Source organism: Pteropus medius, unplaced genomic scaffold, assembly GCF_902729225.1.
Source record: "Pteropus medius unplaced genomic scaffold, Ma_sr-lr_union100, whole genome shotgun sequence".
In the NCBI taxonomy this organism is placed as follows: Eukaryota; Metazoa; Chordata; class Mammalia; order Chiroptera; family Pteropodidae; genus Pteropus; species Pteropus medius.
Genome location: NW_024340698.1, coordinates 2,077,695 through 2,089,329, shown reverse-complemented (window position 1 = coordinate 2,089,329; position 11,635 = coordinate 2,077,695). Strand labels below are relative to the sequence as shown.

Sequence of the window (11,635 nt, the reverse complement as noted above, 5' to 3'; positions counted from 1 at the left end):
TACCCTGCCCGGCTCGCATCTCTCCAGAACAATAGAAGCCTGGAACTGCTTATCAAGTGGATTTTATTATTGTGGATATCGTTAACCACAAAACGGAGGGTGTGGAGGGGGAGGATTGCTATGTTCCCCTCTTGTGGTATTAAATGTTTTGAGTTATGATAAAGAGGTTATCAGAGTAAGTAAGAATCTCTCACCCCTTTCCTCCTTTCCATAACAGAATATTGAGCCCTGCAGTGTGCTAGGCTCCAGAGGTACAGAGATGAACACACCCCATGCTCTGCTCCAGAGGAATAGATGAGTGGTGAAACAAGACATGTGCCAGGCAGTTAGAGTTCCCTGTGGTCAGGGGGTACCCCAAAAGGAACATATCAGGATATGAGTAACTCTACTTCCCACTGGAGGCACGAGCTGGTTCCTGAAGAAGGTCAAAGAGTTTACTCAGGGCAAAGGCCTTGAAATAGGTAGCCAGCAAGAGACAATCGTACCATGGCAACCTGGACATGTCCAGGCACCAGGAGGGGCATAGTCAGTGCAAGGCAGTGAGCCAGATGAGTGTCCTTTTTGAGGCCTAGAATAGTTAGGGATAATTTTCTTAACTAGGGGCATTCAAGGCTCTACTGACACTTTTTCCCCACATCTCACACCTGTCTCTCTTTCCAATCTCACTACTGCATTTGGCCTCCTTCTCTAGCCCTATCTTACTCTCTACCCACTTCACTACACATGCCCTGTGTTTTCCTGCCTCTGTGCCTCTCCAGGTATAGTTCCATCACCCAGAGTGCTCTTCCCCATATCTGCCTTTGGCATAGTTAAACCAATTGGTTAAGGTCAAATCCTTCCTCCAATAAACTTGATCCCTGGGGCATATCTACCATCTCCACTTCCATGCCTCCAGATAGAATTAATCCCTCCTTCTGCTTTATGCCCAGGATGCTGACTACCACTATTAAGAATGTGACACAACCTTCCTTGTATAGTCCAATGGTTAAGAACACAAACTTGGAGTTAGGAGACCAGACTTAGGAACACTTAATACCTGTGTGACCTTAAGTAAATCCACTAACCCTTTGAGCGTTTAGTTTCATCATCTGCATATTAGAAATAATACTAATATCTACTTCCTAGTGTTATTTTTAGAATTATATGAGATAATACATGCAAAGCAGTGTGCCTGACACATAATAAGCACTCAATAAATTATAGCTATTTTTATAATATGTCCACACCCTAAATTGTGAGCTACTAGAGGTCAGGGACTGTTGTTAATCTTTGTATTGTACCTCTTCAGTTTAGTGACTAGCACGAGGTATGTACTCAATAAAGTTTGATCAGACCTTCTTGATTCATTGCCTTGAAGATACTGGGGCAGTTCTGGGTACTCCAAAGTTCAGGTGGCTGATCTAAGATGTAGCATAATCCTAAGAGCATAAAATCCATATAATGCCTACACTTACCAAACAGTCTCTCAAGTTGGGGGCCCCTCTTGAGGTTTGAGCTGGGGTGGGAGTATGTTCGAAAGAAGCTTTTTTCCCAGGCCACTAGTAGAATACTTGGGATTAAACTAAAATTAAACTAGTGGAATTAATGGAATACTTGGGATGTGAGATCATACAACCCCCTAGAGCAGTCATGTGAAGCACCCATGAACAGGTTAAAGGAACACTCCAGACATCCCAAAGATATGAGGAAAGAAATTAGCCACTCTGATCCTCTGGGAACAGGCCAAGGAACCACTGCAGAGAAAATAGACATAGAGGGACAACCCACCCTTCTGCTGAGAACCTTAGGGGATCTTGGTGGAGAGGGAGGCTGGACTGAGGGTGGTGTTATTTTAAACCCCTCCTGAGTCTCTCAGTAGGCTTGTATTGGGTCTGAGAAGGCAAACAGGAGAGGGACAGCCATTGCCATGTGTCATAGCTGCTCATATTATTTTGTTAGACTTGAAATCCCCTGGAATAGACTTTACATACCGTTCTTAACTCTGATACCTTTTTTTACTTCCCCACCTGTGTTTTATGTCTGCCTTAGCTTTCTCATCTACCTTTTTTCTCCTGTTGAAGTTAAAATATCTCTGTGAGTCATCACAACCCTATTTTTTGGAATGATACAGACATAAATAATCTTTTAAAAAATACACAATTTCATTTGATGTTCAAAACAATCCTGTGACTTGGATATGATGATCTTCAGAAATATATTGTTTGAGCAAAATCGAAAAGCTCCTAAGTATTTTCTGATACCAAGCCCAGTGTACTTTCTACCAATGAATGACTGTTGAGCCTTACTGTGTGCCAGTATCACTGGGCAAGGTGTGGGGATTGCAAATTGCCAAAAACATTCTCTCGGGCCTGAGAGGAAAGTGTTGCCATAATCTACAGGTGAGGAATCTGAGGCTCATAATGCTTAGGTAACTGAATGCAGCCACACAGCAGAGCAAGTAGCAAACCCATGTTCATCTGAGTCCCACCTAACAGAGATAGGGAGCTCACTGAGGAGGGTGTTAGAGACCACACCTTGCAATCCACTTAGTCTGCTGTTTTTCAAGTCCCAGGGCTCTGTAATAACAACACTATTAAGAGCTAACGACATGACTTGACCACCAATCAGGTGCCAGGCACTATGCTAAACCCTTGACTTTCACTATTTTAGTTAATCCTCACAGTAATCATCTGAAGCAGGTACTATTTTGTTCCCTTTTCTCACTTCATTCCCTCTCCCATTGACACCCACGGCTGCAGTTAGCACCTAATCCTCAGATGGATGACAAACATCTTTACATAGCCAAACTTCTCTGAACATTCTAGGCCAGTATTTCCAACTGCCTACTTGACTTCTTACTTGAATTTATTCACATATTCATTTGGCAAATATTTATTGAACACCTATCCTATACCAAGCACAGTTTAAGATGCTAAGGATTAAAACAATATATAAAGTAGACCAAAAAAACTCCTTTTTCATAGAGCTTCCATTCTGGTGGGGGAAACACAATAAGCAAGAAAAAATGAAAACCAGATAGTAAGAAGAGCTAAGGCAAAAATTAAAGCAAAGAAGATTTGAAGTGTTGTCAGACTATTGAATCTTTAGAGTAGAGAGAGAAGGCCTCATTGATGATGTAGTGTTTGAATAAAGGAGGTGAGGGAGGTGGGAGAGGTCTCTAAAACACCTCCATATCAGCAGGTCCAAACACCAATCCATTCCTTTTTCAGTGATCTCACCCTTAAGAAATGACCCCACTACACACAAACACACACACACACACACACACACACACACACTAATAAACATAGTTTTATTGGGTTTTGTTTTTCACATTGACAGATCATACTAAGTGCATTCTTCTGAAATTCATTTTACTAACTTAACATTATGCAATAGAGACCTTTGGATGTCAGTAATTCTGCCTGGCATACTCCTTTTCATACATGAAGAGATGCTGAAATATTAAATAAATGATGCATAAAATGTACAAGTACCATTAAGTAATTAATTATTTTGTTATCAAAAGAGAGGTAATAGCATTTTAGTGCAGTTCTTTATTATATGTCACAGTGCTGCATTTTAGGGATCCACAGATGAGGAAGAAAGTTCTTGCCTGTATCCTGTCAACAGAGATAAAACTAGGAGGCATGAGCCAAAATGACATACTTAAGACAACAGAAGTAGCGCAGCATTACCAGATCCCATAATTCAAGGGTAAATGTGAGAGAGACAAGGCATGAGACATACACAGGGACTAGATCATGTGGGGTCTTACTTATCATGTTAAGGAGTGTGCACCTTATCCTGAGGGCACAGACAAACTATGTAAGGATTATTGGTTAGGAATGTATTATATATAAATAGGATAAAATCTTCTAATAATATATTTTTTTCTGAAATATAACAAAAAATCTAAAAGCAAGCAGTTGCTGACTTTGGTTCAGAAGCTCAGCAATGCTCTTGGAGCCCAAGCTATCACTGCCTCATAGTCACAAGATAGCCGCCATGGCTACAAGCATTATGTCCATGTTCAAGGAAATTAAGAGGGGAAAAGATATTATCTGTTCTCAGGATGCAAAAATTTCCCCAGGAGCCCAGCAGACTGAGCAGAGGAAAACACCTCTCCTGAATTATAAATATGGAAACTCATTGACTAGAATTGTGTTATGTGGCCCTCTAACTACAAAGAAGGCTAGAAGAATTAATATTTAGTTTTTCTAGCTTCTATAATGAGGGCACGCAATGACTGAGAATGAGTGTCTTGGTACCCAGCCAAAATGATCTGCTTACAGTAGGATTTCACTCAAGGAATTGGCAGGTACTAAACTATTAGGCATCTCTGCCCCTGTGGTACCATTATAATTCTTTCCAAAAGATTTTTTTTGGCAACTCTGAAATATTGAGAAAATTTTCAGGCAGGCCTGACAATGTTTCCTAAGAGAATAATGCTGGATTCCTGGTTGCATAGAGGGAACATGTAATGTCCTTGTTAAAGAAGGATATTGCCACTTTCACCTGGAGAAAGGGTCTGTCTATCAGCCTCCAAATTGTAGCTGTTGACCTAAGGATGTTTTGGAAAGTCCATACTATGAAGACAGTTCTAAGAAGTCCACCAGGAAGGATCAAATTTGAACTCTTTGAACTCATAGAACTGCATCTGCTGCTCCACTTCAGCATTAGGCCAGTCTCATTTGGCACTCATATGTATGCCCTGTCAGGGAAACTCATAAGCTACTGCCAGGTAATGACACTACTCACAAAAAGAAAGGAGAACTTTCTGAGGTCAGTGTCCATCCAGGCCCCAGGAGGAAGTGTGTATTCATTATTCAACCTGCAAGTGCTTCTCTCCTAAACTATAAATATGAAAACAAATGGTATCCAAAACCAATTTGAAAAAAAGAACTAGGAATTCAAGCTCTACCAAGATCACTGTGGTCTCAGCTCTCAGCTACTTCTTCCCACTTCTCCCTTATCTCTTTTGTCAATTTGGAGAGACCCAGGTATTCATGAATCTGGACCTCTCCAGAGCAAACATCCTTGACTAAGTCCACAAGGAGAATGCTTGAAAAATGACTTTTCAGATGTGGGTGGAGCAGTTAGAGTAATTGACAATGGTTTTTGACCTGTGTGAATAACTTAATAATATATCCATTTACCCTTGGCCTGGGCTCCCAGGACAAACCAGGACAGTCCCATTTGCCAAGTGCCAGGTGAACCAGAATATGGATGACTCAGACAAGGTATCTGAAGTCCTAGACTCCTTTGCTTCCATGTCCTGGCCACTGTGAATAATGCTGCTATGAACATCGGTGTGCAAATGTCTTTTTAGATATGAGTTTTAAAGTCTTTGGGGGTAAATACCCAATTTTTCATGTGTAGTCAGGGTTGGAAAGTGCTGACCTAGAGGTCATTCGAGAAAACTGGACTGACATTATATAATACAAGGAAGTTTCTTCAAAATAGTACTACTCACTAGTAAAATGTACAGGCATGAGAGCACCTCAGTCCTGCAACCATCTATCCAGCCAGTCATCTAGGCAAAAACTATGTTTTACAGAGTAGGCTAGGATAAGTTAATTCTGTGGCAGAGTAATGGGGAAACCTAACAGATTTTAGGGAAGAGAGTGACATCATCAGATTCATCAAACTACTCTCACTTTTACTGCCTCAAACTCAAGCCTCTTTCTGGATCTTCTGAAGGTCTCCAGGATGGTAAAACCTGTTGCCATCTTCCCTTAACTAAATGCATGTATACATATCCATACATCTTGCAAATATTTATTGAATACTTACTATGCGTTAGACATTTTACCAAGTTCCAGAGATATAGCAGAACAAGTTAGGCAAGAGCTCTGTTCTCATGGACTCTCTCCATAGTCTCTGCTACCTACCCTGTGTTGCCATATCCTTATGCAAACCTAATAAAGAACCCAACATTCACAGCAGAAGTTTGGGAATATAAGTCAGTTCTGGTACAGTGGATTTCGGGGTGAGTAGACAAGAAGGGTACTTTTAGAAACCAGTTCCTCACCTCATATGTGCTAGCATGATTTTTAAGATGATGTGGTTAGCATGGCAGTGACTGCTAATTCTTATGCAATATTTCTTTAATTCCTCTCCTAAAATAACAGAATGTTAAGACAGGCACATGGCCACCCAGAATGAAGACTATATTTCAAGCCTCCACTGCAGACTTAGGTTTGGCCATAAGACTAAATTTTAGCCTTGAGATGTAAGCAGAAGTGATGTGTGCAGTATCTGGGTTGTTACTTTAAATAGAAAAGACATTCCTTATCCTTCCCTTTTACCCTCCCCACTGACTGGACATGATGAGCCATCTTTGACCATGTATATAGATAATATCCTAGGGATGGCTGAGTATCATGGTAGAAGGAACCCGGTTTCCTGACTAATTAATCGAGCAGTGTCAGTATACAGGCCCTGGCCTTACTTACATCCAGAAAGTTACATAAGGAAGAACTCTACTTCTATTTTATTTAATCCACTCTTCTCTTAGATTTCTGTTACAGCAACAAGAACTACATCCTAACTAGTACTGTGTGCAATAAGAAATTCATTAGTTACCTGAATGAAAATAGATTCAGTGGACTTGTGAAGGCATAACCTACATGATAATGTATTGAGGAACATGGAAGAAGTGAGGAAGTAGATACAGTAAGCATTGACAACTCTTTCAGGAATGTCATCTGTAAAAGGAAGGACAGCTAGAGCATTAGCTGTAGTGGATGTTGGATCAAGAGAAAGATTTGATTTTGGTGGTATGGTGATAAGAGAAATTTGATCATGTTTCCAAGATTATGGAAAGGCTCCAGTAGAGAACAGGAGATTGAAATATAGAAAGGGCAAGAGGAACTAACATAAAGAAGGCCTGTAGAAGTCAGGAAGGTTGAGCTCCAAAGCCCAGGTTAGAAAAAGGAGCCAGTTCTTCTGAGAGGGAAATGATAAGAGTGTGGAAACAAGTGAGCAGAGGGCTGGTTAAGCATCTGACAGATATTCCTTGTGACAGAAGAGGCAAAGTCATCTGCTGAGAGTGTGAGACAGAGCAGTCAATTCAGTGGTTTGCATGTGAGTGGTAAGGTTTTGAATAGTTGGGTGGGATAGGACCTCGACCGAAGACAAGAGAATTTCAGGCTGGGATTGTGGGCCCAGATATTTTGCAATCCATGAGTCTACACAGTTGTATGATTTTTCTCTGGGAGAAACTAATTATAGAAACAACAAAAGTAGAAGGATGTACATTGCATAAGAGCAGAAGGCCTGAAAACCCAAGCAAGACCATTATATTAGTAACAGACATTAATAAAGAGAAGAGTTAGAAAGCTAAAGGAACTCCTTTTTAAAGATGAGGCAAGCATCTTCTCTCCCCAGGTCAGGCAGAGCACTTGGCTCTAAACAATGTTGGTTCATGCAACCCTCACCACAGTGCAGGAAGCTAAGTATCATCAGCTGCATTTCTTACATATGTATCGGTCTAAATCAAGTCACATTGATGGTGAGCTACAAAGTATGGAATTCAGCCCCATTTTTTTTCTGATTTTAAAGTTCACGCTCAAGATACCCCCCTGAACTGCCTTGAACAGACCTTCTCGGGATACCACAAAATGTTGATATATTTGAGAGGCTATTTTTCAGCAGAGAGAGAGTGGGACTATCTTTTATCAGCAATTTTTCATTAAGCTAGCTTTTGAAAGCCCACTTGAACAGTTTCTGCTTGTTGTTGGTTTTTTTTTTTTCATTCGAATGCACTCTGACCTAAGTTGAAATGGATAACTTGTTGCCAGGATATCTCTGTAATAGACAGACTGAAAAGTAAACAATAGCAAACCACCACATTCATCTAGCTCTTTGTGATGCCTGCACTTTTTTTTTATTAAACCCTTTATTCCTGAATCTTTCTTTGGGTGGGGCTAGAGAAGGGGGAGAGCTATTAACAACCAGCTATTCTTTATTTGAAATCTATTTATATTATGTTCAATTATTGCTCCACAGACATCTAACACTCAGTCTACATCCCTTTTCGTTAAATTGCTGGTGACTATATGGCCAGATAAATAACGATCTTAAATAAAGGTGGGGAGAATAAATTGAAAAGTGACAAGGACCTTTATAAACCTTCTAACTTTCCAAATAATAAGAAAAATTGTGGGAAGCGATTCTTATGCTCTGAAACTCTACATGAGAAGTCTCTAGTTCTCTGATACATTCTCACACAATTCCACAATGAAATTCTAAAGTAGATACTATAATTATGCCCATTTTACAATGAGAAAATGGAAACCTAGATAGGTGAAGTGACTAATGTAAGGGTGTACAAACAATGAGTGGCAGAACCATGATTTAAACTGAAGTCTGTACAGTTCTCAAATGTGTGCTCGTTTTGCCTGAACTTTAAGAATACATAGGATTTCAATGTGGATTTCAATCTTGAAATTCAGTATAAGTAGATAGAAAGACTGCAAGGATATAGTAAAACTGAATGTTTCTATAATGAGCTTGACCAGTTGACCTTTGTAGAGCACTCCACCCAAGAAAAATAGAGTACACATAAAACACGATCCGGGATAGACCATATTCTGGGCCATGAGACAAGTCTCAATACATTTAAAAGGATTCAAATCATATAAAGTCTGTTTTATGATCACAGAGAATTAAATTAAAAATCAATGATGGGAAGATCTTTTGAAAATCCCTAAATATTAAGACACTAAATAACATATTTTTAAATTAATCATGGATTAAATAAAACTTGAAAGTGAAATTAGAAAGTAATTTGAACTGAATGCAAATGAAAACACAATTTATCCCAATGCGTGGAAAGCTGTTAAAGGAGTAGTTAAGAGGGGGTGGTTTTATAATACTAAATGCCTATACAGTATAGTCCCCACTTATCTGCATTTCACTCTGTGGTTTCAATTATCCACTGTCAACTGTGATGTGAAGATGTTATATGAAAAATTCCAGAAGTAAACAATTCATAAGTATTAAACCGTGTGCCATTCTAAGTAGCATGATGAAATCTCGCACTGTTCATCTCCATCCTGCCCGAGATGTGAATCATCCCTTTGTCCAGCTTCTCCATGCTATATCACTCTGTGTGCTTTAGTCGCTTAGTTGCCATTTTGGTAATCAGTTCCACTGTCACGATATCATAGTGCATGTGTTAAGTAACCCTTATTTTACTTAAGAATGGCCCCAAAATGAAAGAGTAGTGATGCTGGCAATTCATATATGACAAAGAGAAGCCATAAAGTGCTTCCTTTAAATAAAAAGGTGAAAGTTCTTGACTTAATAAGAAAAAGATCAGATGCTGATATTGCTAAACTAAGATCTATCTACCCATGAAATTGTAAAGAAAAAAAAAACATTCATGCTAGTTTTGCTGTCACAACTCAAACTGCAAAATTTATGGCCATGGTGCATGATAAGTGCTTAGTTAAGATGAAAAAGACATTAAATTTGTGAGTGGAAGACATGAACAGAAAATATGTATAGGGTTTGGTATTACCTGAGGCTTCAGGCATCCACTGGGGTCTTGGAATGTATGTCCCAAGGATAAGGGGAGACTCCTGTATTAGAAAAGAAGAAAAGTGTCAAATGAATGACCTCGACTTCTCCCTTAAGAAACTAGAAAAAAAAAGAACAATGAGCTTAAACTAAGCAGAATAGGTAAATATGTCAATAGAACAGAATAGAGGAGTTGGCAAACTTTTTCTTAAGGGACTACATAGTGAATATTTTAGGATTTACAGTCTCTTTCCAACTACTACTCAACCCTGCCATTTTAGCACAAAAGCAGCCATAGATAATACTTGAATGAATAAAGCATACATGTGTTCCCAATAAAACTTTTTTTATGGACACTGAAATCTGAATTTCCTATAAGTTTCATGTGTCATGAAATATTTTTATTTTTATTTTTTTTCAACCATTTAAAAATGTAAAAACCATGCTTGGCTTGAAAGCCATGTTAAAAACAAGCACATAAGAGAAATTCGTTGAAGGCAAGTGGGATGATTCACATCTCCACAGAGGCTTAAATGTGGTCACGATATCTTGGAGGAATTGTTGGTAAGACAATCAAAATACTAAGCAATGAGAAGGGTGGGAGAGAACAGAATGAACCACTGATACATTGGCTCTAAGGAATGAGTTGGAGGAAACACCCTCTCTCTGCTGTGTGGGTCAACAGAATTGAACATGGGGAAAGGTCATTAGGCACGGAAGAAAACCCCTTTTCTCCAACCACAGCATCTTGGCCTCTCCAACATCCCCGCTCCTTCCCCTCCACCCAGTGGAGGTGTTAGGAGTGGTGCTTTGTATTGTCTAAGCCACCCCAGGGTTACCATTGGCTGGAGCAGTGCTTTCGCCAAACAAACTGAAGGATGTGGCTCTTCATTGCCCTCACAGGGGTATATATAGAAAGGGTAGGAAGCTTGGAGTAGACCACTGGGTATATATTGCTCAGGGTATATAACTCAAGCTGTTACATTTTATCTCTGTACAACTAAAGAAACACTCTTTCCTATATGTTTAGATACAAGTTAAAGAAAAAACTAAATAAATTCCATGGTCAATTATATGGTCAGTTGTCTACGGCCATGCCACCCTGAACATGCCCAATCCCATCTGATTTCGGAAGCTAAGCAGGGGCGGGCCTGGTTAGTACTTGGATGGGAGACCGCCTGGGAAGACCAGGTGCTGTAGGCGTAAAAAATAAAAAAAATAAGAGATTGTAAGCTGACAAGGTCCTTGCAATCTGTGAGGTCAACCAAGGGTTGCCTTGCCAAAAAAAATTTAAAAAACTTATATGGTCAGCGAATCACAGGAGTAGAGACTCTTGGAATTTGTCAGCTACTGGTAGATTCAAAGGATCGTGCTGAGAAGCAACAGTTTTAGCAAAATTTTCACTATTTACTGATACTTGGCAGGTGTTACTAATATCTGGGACCAAAAATAGTATAGATTTTTAAATTTAACAGCCCCTGTGGAGATCAGATTCTGGGATTTCGTGGGCTTTCCAGATTTTAAAATCATCATTTATGACAAGCAACTATGTCTGTCTTGATTTCAATCTGGCCCTGAGTTATTAGAATGGCAAGTGACTTGAACTAGGTGGTTGTGGGAGGTCGTGGCTTAGAAACGACACTGCTGGTGAAATTCTTATTCTTGCTAGATAATTTATATCAGCTTTATAGGGTCTAGGTCTAACTGTAAGAAGTTGACTCTTTCCTTCTTTTTAGAATCCTACCCTGAAAAGAACTTCCAAGAACGCCTCCAGAAACCCTCTTGGAGAGGGAGTCCCAGCCACTCTCAGGAACCTGCTTCAGTGGTGTGCAGCCCTCAATGTCCAAGTTACTTCCTTTAGGTCTGAAACAATTCCTTTGGATTAGTGTTCATGCCGAAACCCTGGGTTCTGGGTCCAGAGGTAACTTATATAATTGGAAGGTGAACCTGACTAGAAATCAGTGTCTCCTTCACTACTATTGTCCAAATGGGGAAAATAAATATATAAGTAGATACTTACCCGGTGACCAGAATAAGCTTCCTTTTTCTTTAATTCTAAGTATCAATCTTAGTGTAACATATATGTAATCCTAACTATATATATATATGTATATATATATATATATAT

At 39.5% G+C, this 11,635-nt stretch overlaps 1 non-coding gene across 1 annotated transcript; it reads left to right on the top strand.

The window, feature by feature from the left end:
• The first annotated feature begins 10,591 nt into the window (after positions 1-10,591).
• Positions 10,592-10,710, top strand: LOC120613370 (5S ribosomal RNA). The gene has a single exon (XR_005655686.1). It is a non-coding gene; the product is annotated as a 5S ribosomal RNA (ribosomal RNA).
• Positions 10,711-11,635: the final 925 nt, after the last annotated feature.